Raw genomic sequence first — 6,157 nt, 5'->3', positions numbered from 1 at the left:
CTGAACCCCACTAAGCTCCACTGCCAGTTGTGACTTTCTCTGAAAATGTGTTTTTAATGGCACAAAGCATGATTTTTATGCACAACCTTCATGAAAATGCAGCCTTTTGTGTAAACTAATTTTATTTTATTTTTGCATGAATTTCCTATCAAAGTAGCACCCTGTGACAAAGAGAAACTTTGGAATGCAACAGGTCAAAGAAAGAGGCCTTGTGTTTTATAGGAGTAGCAGATTGGGGAGAGGCAAGGAGAGGGGAATGGTGTCTCTTTCTCTCTCACTTCCAAGACATGGCATCAGGGCCCCATCCCTGCATTTGCATGGTAGCTGGAGTGGAAGGTTGCTCTTTTACTCTCTCACCATGTTACTATCAATTGGAATGAAGCTACAGGAGACCTTTACTCACGATGGCTGTTAAGACCTGCATGGAAAGAGATACTCAGAGGAATCTATTTGCAGTGCATGCACAACAACAGACTGAGAGACCCGAACAAAGAGTCCTAGGTGTCCTATGCTATCCTGACCCCACCGATCAACCCTTTCAGATGTAGCCTGAGAAACTAGGAGGCCAATGCAATAAGCAAAATGCTCAGTGAGTTTGTGGCTTTGTCAAGAATTCAGATATCCCTAGCCAATTGTTTTAGGCTGAAAAGAAATGAGGATGATCTGAGATGATTTCCTGCATCATAGAAACAACATCCATGCTGTGAAATCTTGGCCCCCTTGACATCAGTGATAAATCTTGATTTGGCTTCAACAGGGAACGGATTTCACCGCATGTCTCCTCTGTATCTGGCCAGTTGAAACAGCATGTGAGAAAGTGATGACATACTGAGAACTTCTGATATCCTCTCAACTTTTGGCAGGGTGACAGAAGTTTTTAATGCAGTTTTTTGGTTCATAGAAAGCTGGGCTGTTTTTGACATTTTTATTCAAAAATATATATTTTTATTATTTTTCCATTTTATTTGATGACACACCAAAATGAAAGTTTTTATTTTTAATTGTTTAGTGTAGGGGAGGGATTGAGTCTGGAACATTGGGCCTAGTGTATGACCTTGGGCCAGAACCATAGTCAGCAAAGTCAGGCCATGCTGGGAACCAAAGTCAGGCCATGTATAAAAGCAGATCTTTACAAGTTTACTGTCTGATACGTGACCTTGGCAAAGGTATTGCTAGTGTTGCTAAATCACAGGAACTCCTAAGAAAAAACAGATATTGAAAATGTGTGTGAATACACTCCAGAAAATCAGCAGAGGTACATCCTGACCTAACACAAGATAAGAGGGTTTGACAGAAGTGATGAATAGGGATGTTTTGCCCAAGGTACCTGGAGCAAGATACAAGGGGAGGTAACAAGCAGATGTCATGAAACACGTGAGGTGGTACGTAAGCTGTTAGTCTATAATGTTGGGATACTTCACCTTAATCCTTTGTCTGGCCTAGGGGGCAGTGGAAAGTCCCATCACTGACTGAGCTGGTCCATTGTAATGGGCATATATGTGTTAGTGTACCTGTAGAATCTATGGGGCACTAGTACTGTGCTTCGTTGACAATAAACCTGGCTGAGCGCTTTTGCCACTGAACAGAGTCTGTGGTCTTTCTTGGCAGTACTATCGAGGTCTGCTGAGCTGTCTGTCTGCAGGACTGGGACAGTATACAGAGAGAGCACACACACATGCCAACTGACAACACACTCCAGATGTTTTTAGCTACCACCCTTATCCTTTTCCCTGGTAGTTCGAACAAAACATCCTTATCCATTATCCTCTCATCCTATCCTTATCTTACGAGGGGTTGATGAGTTCTTGTATCATCTCTTAGGAATGTGTTCATGTAGTTACTTGAGAACTCTGGGTATTCTTGTACCATCCTCTCTGGTCAGGAATGTGCTTACTTGGTTAGCCAATACCTAGTGTGTTGTTATATTGCCAAGGCCACGACAACTCTGGTTCACAGCCTTTGGTTCACACTGTTAGTTAGTTATGCCTCGGGCACCAGCAAGGCCTACAACTAAGTCCTATGGCCACTTGTAATGGTGTGGCGACTCACCTCTCATGAGCGCCTCCTGCTGGCTGAGTGGGTGTGCCTGCACGCTCTTTCCCATTGTGGTAGGTCTTCAGGGACTCAGCCCTCCATCCGCATCATACTCAGTCTGTACATGAACAGACAGACAAAATAGACCCCTTCCGCGGTACACAATTCCTAATTAGTCCAATAGGGGGCCTATCACAGTACCCCTCAGTTGGTGTCTGTCTCACCTCCTGCAGCCCTCCCTGGGCTCACATCCTTATTTAGTCCAACAGGGGTCTATCACAGTACTCCTCCATTGGAACATCTCTGTAGCCCACCCCGGGCTCAGTTCTCACTCTTACCCTCATTGGTTTCCTGCAGCTCTCCCTGGGTCAGTCTTTAACCAGTCCCAGCCGTGGTGTGGGGTCGTGCCCCAAGGGCTTCCTCCTTGGAGACTCTTCACCCTCTCTGATCCCAGCTCTCCACTATCACTCACTATCAATTCAATCCCCTTCCAGGGGATACCAAAGTTCAATAATTTGCTGACCCTTCCCTGGACCTGTTTCTTGGCCCCTCTCTGGGCCTGCATCAACTTCCTTCTTCTGGGAGTAAGCCACTTTAGGGGGGCTGTGTTGGTGAGTATCTGAGTGCCTGCTGCTGGGACAGTTGGTCAGTTTGACCGTGTGCTTGATTGCTTGCTTGTTTGTTTGAAAAGTGTGAATTGGGAGTGCTTTGTTCCAGGTGGGCCTTGAGTGGGCCTGACTGGTATATAAGGGCAGTCAGCAGCGAACCAGCTGAGCGGCGAACAGCAGAGGCTAACAGCAGGAGTTTGCCTGGGAGTTCGCGTGGGGAGAGCGCACTAAGGCTTTCATCTGCAGGTTTCTCCGAGTAGTTCCTGCAACAGTTGAGGAAGCTCCTAAGAGGACGGTGATATGGAAGGTGAGCGGTCAGCTGTTGTAACCTGCACAGGTTGTGCCATGTTTGTCTTTCTTCCGCAGGACAGAAGTGACTTTGTCTGTACAAAGTGCAAGCTGGTCTCCATATTGGAGGAGAAGGTTCGAGGGCTGGAGAAACAAGTATCGACTCTGCGTTGCATAAGGGAAAATGAAGATTTCCTGGACAGACGTCAGGAGATGCTTCTACGGCCACAATGTTCTGAAGATTCAGAGCAGGCGCAGCAGGGACAGAAGGATTGTGAGGAGGTTTGGCAGCATGTGACCTCCAGAAGAAGAAAGAGGAGCGTCCATGCACCAGCAATGGAGATACAGGTGAGCAATCGTTTCCATGTTCTCTCTACAGGCGCTAATGCGGAGAGTGGACTAGATGGCCCATCTGAGGGAAGGGAGCAGAAGGAGACTCCACCGATTGGAAGGCAAAAGATGCACTGTCCTAGGGATGGGGGTTCCACGACCACCACTCCCAAGAGGAGGAGGAGGGTGGTGGTGGTCGGGGACTCCCTCCTCAGGGGGACTGAGTCATCTATCTGCCGCCCTGACCGGGAAAACCGAGAGGTCTGCTGCTTGCCAGGAGCTAGGATACACGATGTAACGGAGAGACTGCCGAGACTCATCAAGCCCTCGGATCGCTACCCCTTCCTGCTTCTCCACGTGGGCACCAATGATACTGCCAAGAATGACCTTGAGCGGATCACTGCAGACTACGTGGCTCTGGGAAGAAGGATAAAGGAGTTTGAGGCGCAAGTGGTGTTCTTGTCCATCCTCCCTGTGCAAGGAAAAGGCCGCGGTAGAGACCGTCGAATCGTGGAAGTCAACGAATGGCTACGCAGGTGGTGTCGGAGAGAAGGCTTTGGATTCTTCGACCATGGGATGGTGTTCCAAGAAGAAGGAGTGCTAGGCAGAGACGGGCTCCACCTAACGAAGAGAGGGAAGAGCATCTTCGCCAGCAGGCTGGCTAACCTAGTGAGGAGGGCTTTAAACTAGGTTCACCGGGGGAAGGAGACCAAAGCCCTGAGGTAAGTGGGGAAATGGGATCCTGGGAGGAAGCACAAGCAGGAGAGCGCAAGAGGGGAGGACTCCTGTCTCATGCTGAGAAAGAGGGACGATCATTGAGTTATCTTAAGTGCCTATACACAAATGCAAGAAGCCTGGGAAACAAGCAGGGAGAACTGGAAGTCCTGGCACAGTCAGGGAACTATGATGTGATTGGAATAACAGAGACTTGGTGGGATAACTCACATGACTGGAGTACTGTCATGGATGGATATAAACTGTTCAGGAAGGACAGGCAGGGCAGAAAAGGTGGGGGAGTTGCGTTGTATGTAAGAGAGGAGTATGACTGCTCAGAGCTCCGGTATGATACTGCAGAAAAACCTGAGAGTCTCTGGATAAAGTTGAGAAGTGGGAGCAACAAGGGTGATGTCGTGGTTGGAGTCAGCTATAGACCACCAGACCAGGGGGATGAGGTGGACGAGGCTTTCTTCTGGCAACTAGCAGAAGTTGCTAGATCGCAGGCCCTGGTTCTCATGGGAGACTTTAATCACCCTGATATCTGCTGGGAGAGCAATACAGCGGTGCACAGGCAATCCAGGAAATTTTTGGAAAGCGTAGGGGACAATTTCCTGGTGCAAGTGCTGGAGGAACCAACTAGGGGCAAAGCTTTTCTTGACCTGCTGCTCACAAACAGGGAAGAACTAGTAGGGGAAGCAAAAGTGGATGGGAACCTGGGAGGCAGTGACCATGAGATGGTCGAGTTCAGGATCCTGACACAAGGAAGAAAGGAGAGCAGCAGAATATGGACCCTGGACTTCAGAAAAGCAGACTTTGACTCCCTCAGGGAACAGATGGGCAGGATCCCCTGGGAGAATAACATGAAGGGCAAAGGGGTCCAGGAGAGCTGGCTGTATTTTAAAGAATCCTTATTGAGGTTGCAGGAACAAACCATCCCGATGTGTAGAAAGAATAGTAAATATGGCAGGCGACCAGCTTGGCTAAACAGTGAAATCCTTGCTGATCTTAAACGCAAAAAAGAGGCTTATAAGAAGTGGAAGATTGGACAAATGACCAGGGAGGAGTATAAAAATATTGCTCAGGCGTGCAGGAGTGAAATCAGGAAGGCCAAATCACACTTGGAGTTGCAGTTAGCAAGAGATGTTAAGAGTAACAAGAAGAGTTTCTTCAGGTATGTTAGCAACAAGAAGAAAATCAAGGAAAGTATGGGCCCCTTACTGAACGAGGGAGGCAACCTAGTGACCGAGGATGTGGAAAAAGCTAATGTACTCAATGATTTTTTTGCCTCTGTCTTCACGCACAAGGTCAGCTCCCAGATTGCTGCACTGGGCAGTACAGCATGGGGAGAAGGTGAACAGCCCTCTGTGGAGAAAGAAGTGGTTCGGGACTATTTAGAAAAACTGGACGTGCACAAGTCCATGGGGCCGGATGCGCTGCATCCGAGGGTGCTAAAGGAGTTGGCGGGTGAGATTGCAGAGCCATTAGCCATTATTTTTGAAAACTCATGGCGATCGGGGGAGGTCCCAGATGACTGGAAAAAGGCTAATGTAGTGCCCATCTTTAAAAAAGGGAAGAAGGAGGATCCGGGGAACTACAGGCCAGTCAGCCTCACCTCAGTCCCTGGAAAAATTATGGAGCAGGTCCTCAAGGAATCAATTATGAAACATTTAGAGGAAAGGAAAGTGATCAGGAACAGTCAGCATGGATTCACGAAGGGGAAGTCGTGCCTGACTAACCTAATTGCCTTCTATGATGAGATAACTGGCTCTGTGGATGAGGGGAAAGCAGTGGATGTGTTATTTCTTGACTTTAGCAAAGCTTTTGATACTGTCTCCCACAGTATTCTTGCCACCAAGTTAAAGAAGTATGGGCTGGATGAATGGACTGTAAGGTGGATAGAAAGCTGGCTAGATCGTCGGGCTCAACGGGTAGTGATCAATGGCTCCATGTCTAGTTGGCAGCCGGTTTCAAGTGGAGTGTCCCAAGGGTCGGCCCTGGGGCCGGTTTTGTTTAATATCTTTATTAATGATCTGGAGGATGGTGTGGACTGCACTCTCAGCAAGTTTGCAGATGACACTAAACTAGGAGGCGTGGTAGATACACTAGAGGGTAGGGATCGGATACAGAGGGACCTAGACAAATTAGAGGATTGGGCAGAAAAAAACCTGATGAGGTTCAAC

The sequence above is a fragment of the Malaclemys terrapin genome, chromosome 13 (genome assembly GCF_027887155.1).
Source record: "Malaclemys terrapin pileata isolate rMalTer1 chromosome 13, rMalTer1.hap1, whole genome shotgun sequence".
NCBI classification, from domain to species: domain Eukaryota; kingdom Metazoa; phylum Chordata; order Testudines; family Emydidae; genus Malaclemys; species Malaclemys terrapin.
This window is presented reverse-complemented; position numbering follows the sequence as displayed.